This window comes from Parasteatoda tepidariorum, chromosome 7 (assembly GCF_982258835.1).
Source record: "Parasteatoda tepidariorum strain Cologne lab strain chromosome 7, Ptep-v5.0, whole genome shotgun sequence".
NCBI lineage: Eukaryota > Metazoa > Arthropoda > Arachnida > Araneae > Theridiidae > Parasteatoda > Parasteatoda tepidariorum.
In genome coordinates this window covers 102,466,759-102,484,805 of record NC_141761.1, presented here as the reverse complement: position 1 = coordinate 102,484,805, position 18,047 = coordinate 102,466,759, and the positions used below count along the sequence as shown (strand labels likewise).

The 18,047-nt window shown below is 30.3% G+C and overlaps 1 long non-coding RNA gene across 1 annotated transcript; it reads left to right on the top strand.

Moving 5' to 3' along the window:
- Positions 1-4,458: 4,458 nt before the first annotated feature.
- On the top strand, positions 4,459-14,046 carry LOC139425947 (uncharacterized). The gene is made up of 3 exons (XR_011637111.2): positions 4,459-4,549; positions 7,901-8,189; positions 9,534-14,046. It is a non-coding gene; the product is annotated as an uncharacterized LOC139425947 (long non-coding RNA).
- Positions 14,047-18,047: the final 4,001 nt, after the last annotated feature.

Genomic DNA, 18,047 nt, shown 5'->3' with positions numbered 1-18,047 from the left:
AAACTGAGCTATATAGCTCAGCTAGTGTGACATAGATTTAACGAACTAATTTATCGATTCGCGGTAGCTTGATATAGATTTAACGAACGACGAAAAGACGATTCTCGTCTTTGGCGTGGTTCCCATTCGTTTCTGAATTAATCGCTCTTTTTCGCTTTTATAGATTCAATTGAATTGAATTAATTATATAGTTGCAAAACAAATTTATTTATTTCATTCAAAAAAATTTTATTTTGTTTTATGATTTAAATTTATCAATTACAAATTTCAAAAACGGACTGAAATTTATAAATTTATGAAGGAGAGGTTTATGTTTGAAGGTAAAAATTTGAGATTTTATATCAATTTTTAATTTATATAAAAATTGACATAAAATCTCAAATTTAATATCAATTTTTATATAAATTAACATATTTCTTTTGCTACGAAGTTGCTTGAAACCTAAACAAATCAATTTATTTCGCGAATTGATAGATTAGTTTCGGTAGGGAGTAACATTGTTCTAGTTTAGAATAAATTCAAATATAATAAATAAATAAAAACAATTTATAATGAAATTTAAAGTGATACAATTAATAATATTCTGTTGTCATCATGACTTCAATTAAAATAAACTTTGCAAATCAAAAAATAAATAAGGAAATAAATAATAAACGAATAAAAACACAATATATTATTAAATTACTTTTATTAGAAAATTACTTTCATTTAAATGACTTTAAGCAGATTTTAAAGTAATTAAAATGTGTAAAACTCTTACTCAAAAACTTCCTTTTCTTCAAAATTATAAAATGATTTCTATATTTTTAATATGTATTTTTTTAATGTACATAGAAAATGTACGCTTTCACCGCCCTTGTTATATACGTTAAGAATTCTTATAAAAATCCAAGAAATTAATTATTTGAAATAAGTATATAATAAAAATCAATAAATAAAATGAAATGTCACGAAAATGTCAAAACTGTTAGATTTCTGGAAAAATATGTACTTACTAAAAATGAAGCTGTATTTTAAGACTACTTTAAAATTCTTAGTATGTTTAAAAACTGGTATCAAAATTTCCAGTATGATCCATACTGGTTTTAAAATTTCCAGTATGGTGCTATACAGGTTTTAGAATTTCCAGTAGGGTGCTATACTGGTTTTAAAATTTCCAGTATGGTATTTTACCAGGTTTTAAATTTCCAGTATGGTCATACTGGTTCTGATATCATTTTTACTGGTTTTTGATACTGGTTTTCCGATTTTTTTCCAATAGGGTGTATATATATATATATATATATATATATATATATATATATATATATATATATATATATATATATATATATATATATATACAGTACACTCTCGATTATCCGTGCTCATTCCGGAGTCACACAAAAAATATAAGGAGAAACATTTTCAAGATGAAAAAAATTTGATTCATGAAGTTATAACACTACCAAATTTTTGGAAGCAATATTCGTTATTGGATTGCAGTATATGGAATATCAGCAGCATGGTCAAAGGTAAAATCGTCTACGTTATCACGATCTTGGAGAAAGATCATACCGCTTGATGAACAATCCTCTTCAGATGTTCAAGAAAAATATGATAACAGCATTCTCGAACAAGCAAAAGAAATCTAAGGTTTCGAAATTCTTGATGAAAAAAATTTAGATGATTGGTTTCAAAGTGATGCATGTGAGCCTGGCTTCCAGTATTTGACTGATGAAGACATCGTTATGTTGTTAAATCAAATAGTGATGATAGTAACTGATGCCGAAGATGTAGTAAATGAATGAAATACAATTTCTCATTCTGCTGCTCTGTGGAAACTTTATTAGATTATATGGGAGGATTCGATTACGGTGACATTACTGCGGCTCGTAAAATATGTGTATCGATATATGGCGAAGACGCATTTCACATTGTTCAATAAGGAAAATTCCTAGTTTGATGTTATGCATGCAAATGTCAGTAATTTTTATATTTTTAGTACTTATATTGAATTTTTCTTTAATAAAAGGAGTTTCCGGATTATCCGTGCGACCTGTCCCGGTGTCTAACCCGGATAATCGGGAGTGCACTGTATATATATATATATATATATATATATATATATATATATATATATATATATATATATATATATATATATGTGTGTGTGTGTGTGTAATAACAGGGCTCCAACCCTGTTATCAGTGTTGTATTTAGCTTGAAATAATTGCAGTCTTAAGCCATCATACGTTCTAAACAGGTTTATTTAAATGTAGGCTGGTATTGCTAACAGTTCACGTCCCCACTCCTGCAAAGGAGGGGGAGTGGACAAGACTCCGGACGATTCCGGAACAGCTTATTTGGATCACATCATGATGAAAAGGACACACAAAACTAGCGTTCTTACGTTTTATACCAACACAGATTTGAGGTAAAAAGGCACACTTCGTACATTCCTTGTAACCCTACGCATTAAGGAAAATCATTTACTGCTTCCTTATATGGAAGTGAAAGAGGGAACGATTCTAAAAATAACTCTTCCTTTGAAATATAAATCTATTTATATTTCAATGGTATGCTTTCAGCCTTGATATCCCGAAATAGAATCTCTCTACGCTTATTCTTTAACAAAGACATTTTATGAAAACGAAAGAGTTTTAATTCTCTTATTAATACAAAAGTATTTAATTTTTGTATTACACACACACACACACACACACACACACACACACACACACACACACACACACACACACACACACACACACACACACACACACACACACACACACACACACACACACACACACACACACACACACACATATATATATATATATATATATAAAGAGAGAGAGAGAAAGGGTTGACAAAAAAATGGAAACTCTTCTATACTGGAACATTTTTTCATATTCCAAAAATACTAAGAGAATTATTCTATAACTTTAGAATTGTTTCCATCCTGCAGTAAAATGAAGTTTAAAACTTTTACAGATAGAGGGTTCGACTATAAATTTTAAAAGGAAAATAATATTTTCTGACACCCTGTACCAAAAAAATTAGCAATAAGTTTGTAACTTGTGACTGTTATTTTGGTTACAATAATTACACTAAGTTTAGCTTTAGTAATTGTGGAAGTAAGGATATTTTTATAAAAAAACTAATCTTTTGTCTTACGTTTTTTGCTATAGCCCAAAAATATTCAATGAAGTTAAATGAAATTTTAAGAACAATTCAAAAATAATTATAAAAATTTTTGCTTTAAGCTTTGATAGAAATTTGTTTAAAACTGCACACGATAGGAGTAATTAAATTAATTCTTTGGTGTTGTTCATGCTCGAGAAAATTTTAATTTTTTTTCTTAAATTCGCACTGAATTGTATTTGACAACTAATAAAAAATGTCCGAATTAAATGTCTTAAATAGTTAAAAAGCAACTTTATAAATTTTATATTTTTTATATTTTCCACTTTATAAAATATTGCTCAAAATGATACTGACTTTTCCGTATATTTCATTTTGTGCCATTAAACAAGATTCATTAAAAAGGACACCGACGTCGATGGGAAGCATGTCCCACAAAAGTTTCTTTTTTTTCGCCTGTTTTCTTTTCTCATGAAATTACATTTCGGTGTATGGACTTTTATTGGTTTAGTGTAAGTTATTATTTTTTGCAACTGCATTTTGGCGTATATTACAAAATAATATTTGTAGGAAACCCCTTATTATTTTGAGGAGACCCCTTATTCTTTGTAAATAACCCCTTATACTTTAAAAGTTGCTTGAAGCTTTTCAATTGCTTAAGACATTCAATTCAAACATTTATCATTAGTTTCCAAATATAAATTCGCTACGAAATTAAGAATTTTTTTTCTCGTGCATGCGCAGTATTACTTAACTACTTTAATCATATCTTATCTCATATCTTAAATAAATTTTTCTCAAATTTTAAGGAAAAATTTTACAGTTAAATTTAAATTGCTATAAAAATGATGTCTAATTTTATTGAGCATTTTTAAAGTTATAGCAAAAAAAAGGAGAAAAAAATTTATTTTTATTTTTTATAAAAGCCAGATTTCTATAAATATTTCAGCGTATCTTTCGAAATTTTGTGTAATTATTGCATATAATAACTAATATAACTGTCACGTACAACTGTTACTGTTCAAAAACATTAGTTATGGTTTGTAAATTTATTCTCGGTCCCTCATACCTCTAAAAGCTTTAAGCTTCTTTCATATGTATGTAAAATCGCATAATCTGAGGTCACGTTAATGAAGCGGGTTCATGTCATGAGATTTATACTTCAGAAGTAGGAATGTTTTCCTTATACTATCAGTTAAGTATCAAATACGTGAAGATGTATTTTAAATGATTATCTCTATACGAGATAAAAAGAAGAAAAAATTCGAAGAAAAAATTTAGAAATATATATATATATAGATGTAGCTTCTTTATTTCATCCCATTTCGCAAGAGATTGTAATATAATCCATATTTACAAATGTTCTCTATTAAAATTCAAACTTGGTATTTAATTGGTATTGCTGTTTGCTTACTTTCTGGTAATGTCCATTCACTTTAATATTTAAGGAAAGCATAGAATAAATTTCTAGTTTAAGACATGTGTAATAAATTTTCATGCATGTTTTATTTTTATATATTTATAATTTATATATTATATTTTATATTGTATGAAACATTTCTGATATCTGGAACAAACTCTTTTATTTTTATTTCAGACTCGGTAGTGTCTGAACTCTACTTTTCCTAAAAAATAGAAATTTAAGATAGTTAAAAGATAATCAACAGAATATTAAATATAAAATTAAATTAAAACATTTGTTTTAATTTTTTAGTTTTCAAAGCATACGTTTTGGCACATATTGCTTTCAAAAAATAAATTTATCTGTTGGAGGTTTTGAATTTTCTTTGAAGTATAATTATATAGCTTGCGTTCATTCCAAGTTTTTGAGAAATTATAAACAAAGTATTAATGCTACATTCGAATTGGCACATTATATGTACCGAACTTAGTAACGAAAAATGACTTAAAAATTACTTCGATTTAAGCAATATTAAGTGTTAACATAAGGAGTATTAAAATGAGTGCCATTAATATATTAATACATGTTTATAATTTTTGACATAAAAAGAACTATAATACCTATACATTTGAAAGTAACATGTAATTATAAAAATGGGAAACAACGCGTTAAAAAACAAAAACGCTGATACTATTAGAATTTTTTTTCAGTGTTTTCCGACAAATAAACTGTTTTTAACGATTTTAATTCCATCGTTTTAATTAGATAGCTTATGTTATATAATTATTCAAATATTTTACTATTTATATAGTGCATTTTTGAACTGATTTATATGATATTTTTGAAGAATCGTAACAATGGATCAGCGAGTATTCTGTATGCGCGTCAGAAAAAAATAACAGTTTTATTACGAACTAGCCGCCTAAGGCGGCCAGCTGTCCGCCACGCTGAAGGTTTTCACAAATAAAGTTTTTTAAAACGTAGCAGGAAATCTGAAGATTAGTGGACAATTAAAGTGTTCCTGTCCTGCAATTTTGTCTTCATATCCAGTTCTGCTGCAGATGTGTTATAGCTCTTGAGGATGTTTGAAATTATATAGCTACAACGCTTAAGAAAAAAAAAACTAAAATGCTAAATACATGAAAAGAACACGAAAACGAATAAATTTTTTATGGTATCAATTTCTATTTCTATATAATTTTTTATGGTATCAAATTCTATTTCTATATCTGTTACGTCAAGCACTCAGGTATTATAATTTGATCTAGTTGTGCTTGATTAATTTTGATCTAGTTGCGCTTTCTACGTCATTTTGTTAACATCGTTTGGTTTGTTATTTAACATCGTTTGGTTTGTTATTTCTAAGTTAACTTTCAAAAAATTGGCTGGCATCAGCATTTTTATTCTTTAAGTTGCTTATTTTTTCTTTTGGAATTCGTTCCTTTTTAGCAAAATGTTTTTCAACCTAATCGAATTCTTTGCCGACTGTTCTCTGTATATATAAAGGAAATAAAGTAAATATTTTTAAAGTGTTGTGAAAAGAATTTTTAGTTGTACAATATCGCTACAAAAATTATCGTCTTCGCTTAAGAAAAAAAATAGAGCGTGGAAAGAAGAAGAAAAACTTATTATAACAATTATGAACAGCGACAAATATATCAAAGCGAAGCGTTCTATTTACGTATCGAATATGTTGCCACATTTTTAATACAAAAGTTAAACTTTTCTCCACTTTAATAAATGTAAACTAATGCGAACTTTACAATTAAATTATTAATTCCTTCGTATATCATTGGTTTAAGTTGTCGAAAATTAATATTTCAATTGTGAGGTTCGCATTAGCATACATTTATAAGAGTGGGGAAAAGTATATGCCTTTTTTAATAGTTTTTTGAATATGGCTCTTTGAAGACGAAAAAGCAGACGAAAAGCATAGACTTACAAAATGACTGATAACTAAATAACTAATCCAAATTTTTAAAAAAGAAAAAAAATACTTCTTCATTATGTCAAAACACAATTATGTGCCGAGTTTCGTGCCTGGTCGAGGCTTCTGGGGCGATATATTGTGATTACAGACACACACACACACAGCCGCTTTTATTATTATGTATAGATATATCTCAACAGATAAGTTGATATACTGCAAGTATATCTTAAGTGCGTATTTAAACTTCTAAATAATTCTAATTTAAGTGAAAAGTTTGAATATTTGAAGTTAGACGTATTATAATATGGCCAAAACCTTAAACTTATACTTAATTGTAAGTATAATTGCAATTATTTAGGAGTTTATTCGTAATTCAATTATTGAATTTTAATAGTATTACGCTGAGTCGATAACAGTCTGAAAATAATTCTTGTTAAACATTTGTTCAATCAAATAAGACTAATGATGAATTTTCGACTTTATTAAAAAATCATTAAATAATGTATATTATTGAAAAAGAAATATTCCTCCTTAGCATTCAATAAGTATTATGAATCCCTGTCATTGAATTAATATTGCGTAAGGACCTAATCAAAACGATTTACGTTAATCTATAAACTCCAAAATTTTTTCAACGACATCCAGATGAGTTAATGTCCTTATCAAAATTATACCTCGAGTTAGTCCATGAGATCACCTACTTTCGTTTATTTCAATGATGAAATACTTATTTCATATAAAATAACTCCAGCTAATAGAGACAGCGTTTAAACTCCCTTTTGTTGGACCGATTCAAAAAATATATCATATGACGGCAGGAATGAGTTTTTCAGAAAGTGATTAATTTATAGTGTTATTTTTATTTAATTCTGTAAGTTGCAAAATGTTTTAAGATTTTCAATGAAAAAAAAAATTTTTGTTTCTTCATTTACCTTAAAAATGCAGCTAATAAAAACCAAAGGACTGAACAAAAAATTCTTCAAAATATGTGAAAAAATTTTCACTCTATTATATTTTAAAGTAATAATTACCTACTGTAATGTACATACATACAGCTATCAAATTTTCTAAAGTTCAATGCAGTTGAACTAAATATTGAAGTAAAGTGAATACAAAGATCAAGCCTTAATCCACCAAACGTTAAAGTACCTAAGCGTATACGTGTTTATTCAGTTCAGAAAATGTTTTAATTTATGAACGCAAACAGATAAACGAATTTTTTCTCTAAAAAAGAAAAAAAAAATTCTTTTCGGAGGAGTTTGACTTTTAAAATCCAAGTTGTCTCTATGTGGGGAATATGGTGAAATAAGTCAAACTTTATAAATATTTATAACTTATGCAACTATATATATGCATTACAATTCAAAGAGCCAAACTTTTTGAATAGTAATGAATATAATTATTTATAGTATTTTTATAATATTAACAAAATATTTTAGGGAAATCTGTGTATCTCAGAGGATATGGAGTACGCCCTCGTATAAGATGACCCGGGATCGAATCCCAGCGATATTTGGTACATACGAATTCTGCACGTTTTCGTGGTTTTCTTCTCCGTGTAACGCAAATGCAGGTAAGTTTCATCAAAAACTCCTCCACGAAGGCAAATTTCCCCCAATACTTAATCCAGGAGAACCCTTGTCTTCTGGATTGGATTACAAATTACAAGGCTGCAGAGTTGAACATTGGTAGTCGAAAACGCAGAATTGGATCAGATGCCAAACCCAGGTAATAAAATAAATTAAAATAAAGGAGTTCTCATCAACATAAACTTCAAATGCGAATTTTAAAATTCTATTCACTCAGTTTTTTTCATTTTGTGCTTCAAAAATGCCTTAACATTATGAAACAAATCTATCGCAATTCAAATTTGAAGGATTACAATATTCTTTAGCTAAAAATCATAAATCTCAAAATTTCTCTCTAAAATTTCAGTATTTCTGCCTTCCAAATAGCAGATTTTCAAAAAATTTAAACCTTTGTTATGAAGATTTAATTTTATCACTGATTAAGGTGTATTGTTGCGATTTTAATACATGCGAATAATATTTTATTTCTTAAAGTAGTAATTTTTTTTCAGTTGCGCAGTCATCAGCCGGTGAGTAATTAATCGCTTTTGCATAAAACTAAAGGATTAACTATGCGAAAGTATTTTTTAAACTCAAAACTAAATTCGAAACTCTAATCTGAACTTTATGCTAAAAACCATACTACAAAAGTATAAATTTTTTAAAAATAAATATTTTGACTAACATTTTAGAAACGATGCCTATTATATTAGGGTTTCTACTTATCAAAGCTGTGTCTTCAATCGGTCAAGAGTCTAAACTTAGACACAGTGCGACAAAAGCGAAACGAACCACAATGATTAACTTCTGATCTAATGATCTTAATGGCTGGTGGGGGGGGGGAAACAAATATGCTAATTAGTGCTTACGATAGTTTAAATTACGAAATTAGGCACACAAATTTGCTTTCTCTGAATAAGCATACCTTTTTTCCGATGAATTCGGATTTTTGACCATCAAATCATAGGGGTTGGTTGCAATCTCGGAAATATGGACCCAATAGTTTGGTCAGGAGAAAGCTCCAAAGTTTGGACCCAAGAACGTTTATTTTACTTTTTGGGTATTTCGCTATGTTTTGAGGACTTTTTAAGGGAATTTTGCACAGAATTATAAACTTTGTTTGACCAAAGATAATTCCATTTAAAAGCAATTTTAATAAATATTTATTATTTTTTATTATTTTATTTAATAATGGTTGAAAAATGTTGAATCGTAAACTATGCAAACATTTACACCATTTTAAAGAATGCAATTTTATTTGGCAAAATACAAAATTTAATAGAAATCGGTTAATGCTTAAAAATAATGAAAAAAATATTGTATTGCAATTCAGATTTTAAAAGAATACAATATTTCAAAATCTAAATTAATAAAAAAAATACTTTTATCTTTCAGATGCGAATTTTTAATTAATTCAAAATACGTAATTTAGATGCATTACTGATAATAGTGTATTATTGTTGAAGTTTTAATTTTTCTTATTAATAATATTTTATTTTTTTAGGATTTATTCCATAGAACAGAAAGTAGAATTATCGCGCTGAAAGAAACAGAATCCATATGACTAATGACACTGATTTAATGTTCACGCCCGACATACATGGAACAGAGTAACTGCGTTTCTTTTGAAACGTATGAACTTGTATACAATTAAATAAGGAACAGGAAATGATGTAATAGTAGCTTCTAGACACTTCTAGCGGACATTTAAATAATTAATGAAATCTTAAACAGCATATATATATTTATTTTATTCCACTTGGGAGGATAGAATTCCGAAACTCTGATTCGCCAGGGCGATGACTTTGACCGCTCGGCTACTCGGACACAGGTCACAACATCCTCTTTAGAAAAAACCTGCGACCTCAATGTTTCACTTTATTTGACCTCTGGAACGGGATGTGGTGGTAGCACATTAATATGCTATCTTACTCTGGTTTTATTTGGTGTTAAAAGTCTGGTATTTTTTGGTGTTTCGTTATCGAAGGATTCTATTTGTCATGGTGGATTTTAATATAGTTTCATGCTCACCACGTTCGCGGTGTCCGTAGTTTAACCTTAGAAAATGCTCGTTTTATACTATAAGATCCAAAATATTTTTCGATAACTTTTCAGACAACCCAACCTTTCAAGCAGGCATAAAATTCCAAGCAACTTCTCATGATGTATAAGAGACCGGCCTGTGATTTGCATTGCGTCTCATCTTGTGTATAGAGTTTACGCAGACGAGCAAGTTACTTAGCTTCTTCAGTTTTTCAAGGAAGTTGATAGGATTCATTAGTTTTAAGCCCAAGTTGATGAGGAAACACAGTGTTTAAAGTAGTTTCAGCCTCATAGCCATGGAGAAGATAAAATGGCATGAAACAAGTAGTTTCTTGATTGGCTGTGAAATAGGGGAAGGTGACGAAAGGTAAAATAATATAAAGGTATAATAATATCAACATATAACACAACACCACCAATAACATATCAGCCGACCTTTTGAAAACTTAGGGGATAGAGAATTCGCCTTGCAATGAAGTGAACCTGGTTCAAATCCCAGCGATGGGTGATCGATACAAATTCCGCACCCAGCTCGCACCGACCACAGTGCTGATTTAAAATATCCTCAGTGGTAGACGGATTATGAGTTAGAGTCAGTTTACCATCAGGCTGACTGTGAGAGGTTCTCGTGGTTTTCCTTTCCATGGAACGGAAATGCAGGTTATTCCATTAGAAAAGTGCTCCACAGCTACGGAGTTCAACATTAGTAAGTCGTCAATCCAAAAATTAGGTTTGCTGTTCAACGACGGTTATAGAATAAAATAAATTATTTCTGTTAGACCATTTGTCTGAGAATGGTAGGCTGAGGTATTTCGATGTTTAACATTAGAGTTTCAATAATTCTTCCACCACTTTCGAAACGAATACAATTCCACAGTTTGAGATTGGCATTCCTGGAGAACCATGCTTTTACAGAACATTTTCAAGTAGAAATTTCGCTTTCTCTGAGACTTCAGCATTGAGGGGAGCGAGTGGGATAAGTACCGGAGAAAATTTTTGATTATGGTACTTTTTTTACTATCAGGAGTTGGTGTCGAGTAATAGAATTATACTGAATGATTGTGTTCGCATATGTTTTTAATTTTGTGCATGATTTTGCTATGTAAATCAATATCGATTTATTGGTAAAATGGGTCTTGGTTTGGATTAGATGGCGTTCACGCACTATTCTACTGTGTTCAAGAGTAATAGTAAACAGTGCGCATGCGTCGTCGTTGCATGCGTTGCTATGACAACCGCTGCTGTTTTTATTTTCACAAGCAGACATTTTCAATGTATTTACATAATAATAATTTTAAGTATTTTTATATCTTTTTTTATTATTAACGTAATACTGGCTCTTGGTTGTGCTTTCAATATAAATATGAATGCTAAAGAAAGAAAAGTTTTTTTTGACGTCTTGAAATATGTACATAGTCAGGATAGGAAAATCTATCCGAAGACAAACATCAATTTAGACTGTTTTTGCAACCCAAGATTTGTAATGTTGTGGCGTTTAACGGAGTGTGGTGTAATCATCGTACTTGATTCGAGAAGTTCATGCTCTGGCGAACCTGAAAATTTCAACATACGCTCAAGGTATTTTTCGTAATCTCTTTTCTTGAACTTCACTTCAGTTCAAAGAGATTATGAAAAATACTTTGAGTGTATGTTGAAATTTTCAGGATCGCCAGAGCATGAACTTCTCGAATCAAGTACGATGATTACACCACATGAGTCAATCCAGAAAGAAGAAGCATTTAACCAATGGGTGAACAGTGATCGTAATAAGGCGATTAAAACTTTATTTTTATTCGTTTTGTTATATTTTCATAATTTTTTTTAATGTTTAATTTTAAAATTTATTTTATTTTGGATTTTATTTTATTATATAATTTATTTCTTTATTTAATCCCTTACTTTGTTTTATTTTTTGAGGACAGAAAACTGCTTTGGCGAGTGTAAACAGTCACTATATTTTAGCATGGTGATATGATTTTTTAGTTTTATTTCAAAAAGAGACGAAGTACAGAGCTAGTAACAATAATAACAGACTGAAGAAGTTGCCTACGAACAGAATAATATTTATTTTCTACGAATCATAAGCAAATAAAATTTCTATTGAAGCTTTATTAAGGGTCATTTTTTCTTGTCTCATTTAATTATTGATTCTTTAAAAAAAACAGAAATTCCTCCTTAATGTATGGAATCTGCTGCTTCAAGTTTCCAATATAATGCTGACGAATACTCTGTCTATAGGAAAGCGTCGCTAGTGACGTAGGGCGACATTTTCGTCAATGTGTAATTTTAATCCTTATGATGTACCCTACCCTCCACTTTAAATTTTTCAACTGCTGTACTGAATCACCCTGTAAGTGTTTTTTTAAATCTCAGTTAATGGAATAACAGAAGAATTAGGATTAAGTGTTCTAGGTTCGTTTGCACAGGAGACGGGAGGAGCAGGAGACTGGAGTGGAGGAGCTGGAGACGGAGGAGAGGATTTCTTACTGGATTATTCAGAGGATCAGGGGTGAAAGCTAATCAGGTAATGGAGGAACAGGAGATGGAAATGGAGGAAGATCGTGAAGTGGAGAAAGAGGAGACGGAACTGGAGGATCACACAGAAGAGTATCAAAAAGTGGAAGAATAGGAGACGGAAATGGGGGAGGATCAGGAAGTGGAGGAACATGAGATAAAAGTGATGGAATTGATGGATTGAAGAAAAGGACATGGGCAAAGAAGAATACACGTGAGGAATGGCGAAAGTAGAGCGGGAAATGAAATATTAGAAACTTAGGACTCAATTGTAGTACGTTAGCTAGTTTCTTAATTCATAGATTTTTTTCTTATAATAAGCATTAGCAATAACAAGGTAACAAACAGTACGCCATGAGTGTGTTAGAAATCCATGACTAGGTTAGCAACAGTTATAATTTATTACCAAAGTTATAATTCTCTTTTTATCTAACTAGAGCCCCTGAATTAGACAGGCCGACTTATCATTTATTTTTGGAGCAAAGAGCTAACATAAGCATATAACATAACTAATACTAACATAACGTTAACTTGCGAACTTGTTTGCTCCAATATTGCTTGATAGGTCAGCTCTGATAGTATAGGAGCCTTATATCTAACTAAAATGAGCAGGCTGTGGAAAAATAATAACGACTATTTCAAAAACATTGTAGAAAATTCATAGTGGTTATGGAATATTTATGTAAATGTACATGTTAAAGAAAGAATATATACGAAATTTGATTTCCGTTACGAAAGTTTTCGGAGAAAATGATTAAATTCAAGTTTAATTATTAAATGTAAGGAAATATGTCCATGTCACCGTAATTGTGAAGTATAGGAAACTTTGTAACTGTAACTTTACTGCTAGAAAAATACTGAATAGAATAAAGTCAAAAGCTTTATTCTGGGGGGGGGGGGGACAGATGTGTTCGTGGAAAAATGAATACAAAATAAATTACCCTGCTGTAAAATTCATATAAACAAGCATTTACTTGAAATAAAGGTAAATTTTAATAAAAGTTTTAAAATTGTCATTATGAAGACCGTATTTTTAGTCATTATTGCCTTTATTAAGAGAAGTATTTTTAAATAAAGACTGTTTCTTGTTGTAAAGAGTTTATTTAGTTTATATTTGTAACAACATGATTTTATTTCAGTTTTAAAAAATTTTGATAATTTTATTGTAATTTGATTAATTCTCTATAAACTTCATTCCTTTCAACTTCAAAGAACTACTGTTATATCTGGGTTATCCAGTATTTTGTGATAATGTTTTCCGTAAGAAAAGATTAATTATGTGTAAAATGTGATGACTGTAGTTTACTCTCTGAGGTAGATTTTGTTTTTACAGCATTTAAAATTAAAATAGTTTAAATAATTATCAGCTTATACAGCTTTAGTGCCTGGGAAAATATTATGTATAGATATATGCATTGTCAGAACAGGCTGTACTGCAATTAAATCTTTTATACAATAAAATGTTTTTAAAAGTATCTGATCGTCATGATTTTGTAAGCATTTATAACGAACAGAAAATGAGCTTTTATGAATTCGTCACAAAATAAAGAGCTGGGTGGTATTGCTTCATCCAACGAAGCATCTATTTTTCAGTGTATGAGCATTGTGGTCCTGGATCCCCGAAATTTAACTCTTTACCGACATTAGCAACGCTTTAAGGGTATCAATATTAGAATGGCGATTTTTTACAGTTCCTTTAGCCGAATAAGTAATTTTATTCCATTAATTTGGCTTTTATACATAGCTTATAATTTTATTTAAATATGCAACTATTACCTTAAATTAATGAGCCTCATTAGTGTGAATAATAGTACAGAGATATTTTTTTGTTTATTCAAAACGAATTAGTACCACCTTTCCGTTAATGTTACCATTTAATACAATTACATGTTTTTTTCATTTCAATTACCACATATTTTAAGTTGTTCAATTATATAGAGATGTCTAAGCTGTCTTCCTTCACTTACTTGATCAATCAATCAATGATCAATACGCGAGATTTATCAACCAATAGGAATGCATTTCTACTGGGATGGAAATAGGTATCGTCCAATAGGAATATTGCAAACGGCTAGTTATTATTCACAATCACAAAATTATGAGAGTGGGTGGTTTTATTCCACTCAAGGATGTAGTTCAGCCTCTGACTTGGACATCTCTTCAGAAACGTATTGTGAAAGATTTTTAAAAAAAAATTAAAATGATGCTTCAGATAACTTTTAAAACACTGAGCCCAAGCTTCTACGCTAAATTTGATCATTGAAATTTTCTGACTCAGCAAATAAAAATAAAAATGTACAAGAGGTAAACTCTTTCGTTTTTGATCAAATAGAGCTATAAGCTAACAAACAATACTGGTGTGATCGTTAAAATATTTAAAAAATAGAATCGTCGACAGTTTAATCTAAAACAATGGCTAACGCTTAATCGATGAGAGAAATTCCATTTTTCAATAGCTCCCTTAAACGATCTAATTAAAAATTTCAAACAAATTTTAGGATCGATAACTAACGTTGAACCTTCCAGACCCAGTCTTAATTTCAGAACGATAAAGTAAACAGCTGTGGAGTTAAGTAATAGAGGGACACACACAAAAACTCTTCATTTTATTATTATGGATTACAATTTCATGTAAGCACATTTAGTTAATATGTTAATAGTAGCGAAATAGATGATTAAATAATTTTGAAAAATAATTGACTGCTGGAAAAAAAAATTTAAGTGGAAAAACAAAAAGATTAAATTTTTTTAACAAGTGTTGTCTGTAAAACTCTATCCGTAATGTCGAGCTCAGTTAAAAAAGTATGATAATATCAAGAAAAATAAGTAAAAAGAATCTAATAAACAAAATCTAACGCTTCGATTTAATCCCTTATTTAATAAAAAAATTACTCCCATTTTTGGGATAGGTATAAGTATCTTGAAGCAATTGCATGCACCTAAACATCTAACGCATCTTATCTACTCATCATTTTTGGTTGTGGTATTGTGTTCTTCTCAACAGCTAATACACCAATATTTATCGAATTCTAAACTTGTAGGTCCCGCAGTGGACTGATCGTAAAGACATGGTTTCCAGTAGAATACCGGAGTTAAGCATTACTGGCTGCGGTCAGTCAGCGGGTGAGTGACCACTTTGATCAGCGTGCGTAGGGACCGAGGGTGAGCTGTCTCGTTCCTCGTTAATCTGTTTTACCTTAAAGTGCTCGACTTCGAGGGCACGTATTTGAGCTACCAAAGCAGGAGAGCCATCCCCTCTGCAGAAGATCAAATTTGTGATGGTATGTCTTCGGATTATACCCAGGAATGTTTCCAGACTGTCGCCAATAGCCAATTGTGCAGTTCTAATGCGGCGTAAGTAAAGTACCTAAATTTGTAGATAAAAAAACATGTTATGATAAAATGATAAAAAAGGCTCCTAAAAATGTAACAAGAAATATTCTCAAGACTAAAGGTTGATGCAATTGGCTCTCTGCCCACCATGCCAAATAGAAAGAAATACTTGATCACTGCCCTTGTATGTCGTCAAAATACGTGCATTAAAATAAATAAGGAAGTTGGAGTAAAAATTGAGTTAAAATTAATGCACATGTAAAACATAATTCATTAATCTCAAAATTGCTGTGCAAACAAATAGCATCTTAGAATAGCCGTATTAAAAGTTAAATATAATGAATAAAATATTATTAGTATTGTACCACATGGTAACCTACGAATATTTGAATATCCAAAATTAATACCACACGAGGTGGTACAAAAATGAATTAAAAGTAGAAGTACAAATTGCGAAAAAGTATTCTCTAGAAGTTAAAAATAATTAGAACAAGATATGTTAAGGCTGAAATAAAAAGAAAACATTAAACCCGCTAAAAAGGAGACAAATAAAATATACTCATAAATATACTCATAATTATTGAAGACATTATTGGCAAAACAAAATTAAGGAATTAAATAAAATTAAGCACTTAGCAACACATGCTACTACAACTCTATCATTATAAAGTAATTAAAAACGTTTCTCCTGCATAGTCTCTCGGATTAATTCCGATCAAAAGAAAATGTAACACTTGCTACTCAAAGGGCACGACGTTAAAAATCTCACAGAAGAGAAAAAATCAATTGCTTGGGGGCCGAAGCCCCCTTACGTAGCTTCACCACTTCCTTATCCCATCTGCTTCTCAAAAATGAACCGGCTAGAACATTCTTTTCAAACGTTGCCACTTTCTATCAGAAAGGTCATCACATCTCTCCATCACCCAGGTGGTGTCAGTGTGTAGATGTCTCTGCATTCCTGCGGCTGGTGGTTGCAAGGAGCACCCCGACCTAGATGTCTCTGCCTTCCCTTAGATGGTAGGGTGTTGGAAGCATAAATAAGTTGTGCTCGTTACAAAAAAAAGTGTTCTATGGAGCTTGCGAAATCGATCATGAAAAAGTGTTACAAATAAGAAAATGATCATTAAAAGTGTTACGAAATTGATCAATAAAAGGTGTTACAATTAAGTTGTAACACTTCTGCTCATCACTCATAGTCTAATCCCGTAGACATACAATTGTCCAGTATACCCTACACTGAATTTTTTAAGGCTAAAGGCCCCCGCTCGGCATACATTAGCCTGGTATGCCCTACACTGATGTTTTTTTTTAAAAGTTAGGTGCCTTAGGGAAGAAAAAAAAAATAATAAAAAGCAAAGTATTCGCTCAACAAATGAATAACGAACACAAAATACGGGCATCTGCATCCAAAGTAACGAAGCATTGTCAAATTGTTTACTAGGGGGAACTACCAATACGCACGCGTACAAACCAAATGCCTTGAAAATTAAAACACTGACCAAACTTAACTGTCAATAATAACCGGCGATAATTAAGATTCGTCGATTAATTACATTGATTGTAACATGCTCATATTATGTAAAACATATGCATAAAATGGGTGGCAAATTAATATTTATGTAATGCAAAATTCTAAATGCTTTTGAATTTTAACGAATTACTTCTAGGGAAAATGGGTCTAAATACATCAAAACATCTCAGATTTCAGGATAAAATATAAATGTGATTATTAGAAACACATTCAAGTTTCATGAAATTCAAACTGGCTTTGGTATTTTCAGTTTCGCCTTTCACAGTAATGTAAATTGCTAAATTTCAACTAATTTTTTTTCATCGTTTGAATCTGAAAAAAAATTAATTTTTTGTCAAGGTGCCCCCCCCCCCAAAAAAAAATAATAATAAGGCTTTCATTAAGAATTTCCTGTATATTTCCTATTTAAATTCTAAACTGTATGCAGATTTTTTATGTCAAATAATGCAGCAACCGAAAGGTAAAATTAAAATAAAAATTTTCCTTCCATTATTATCATGTTCCTTTGTTTTAATAAAAGCAATTTATTTTTGATCAATTAGTTACATAATATGAATTATTTCTCGTTTAAATTTTTTGTCGAAAATATTTTTAAGC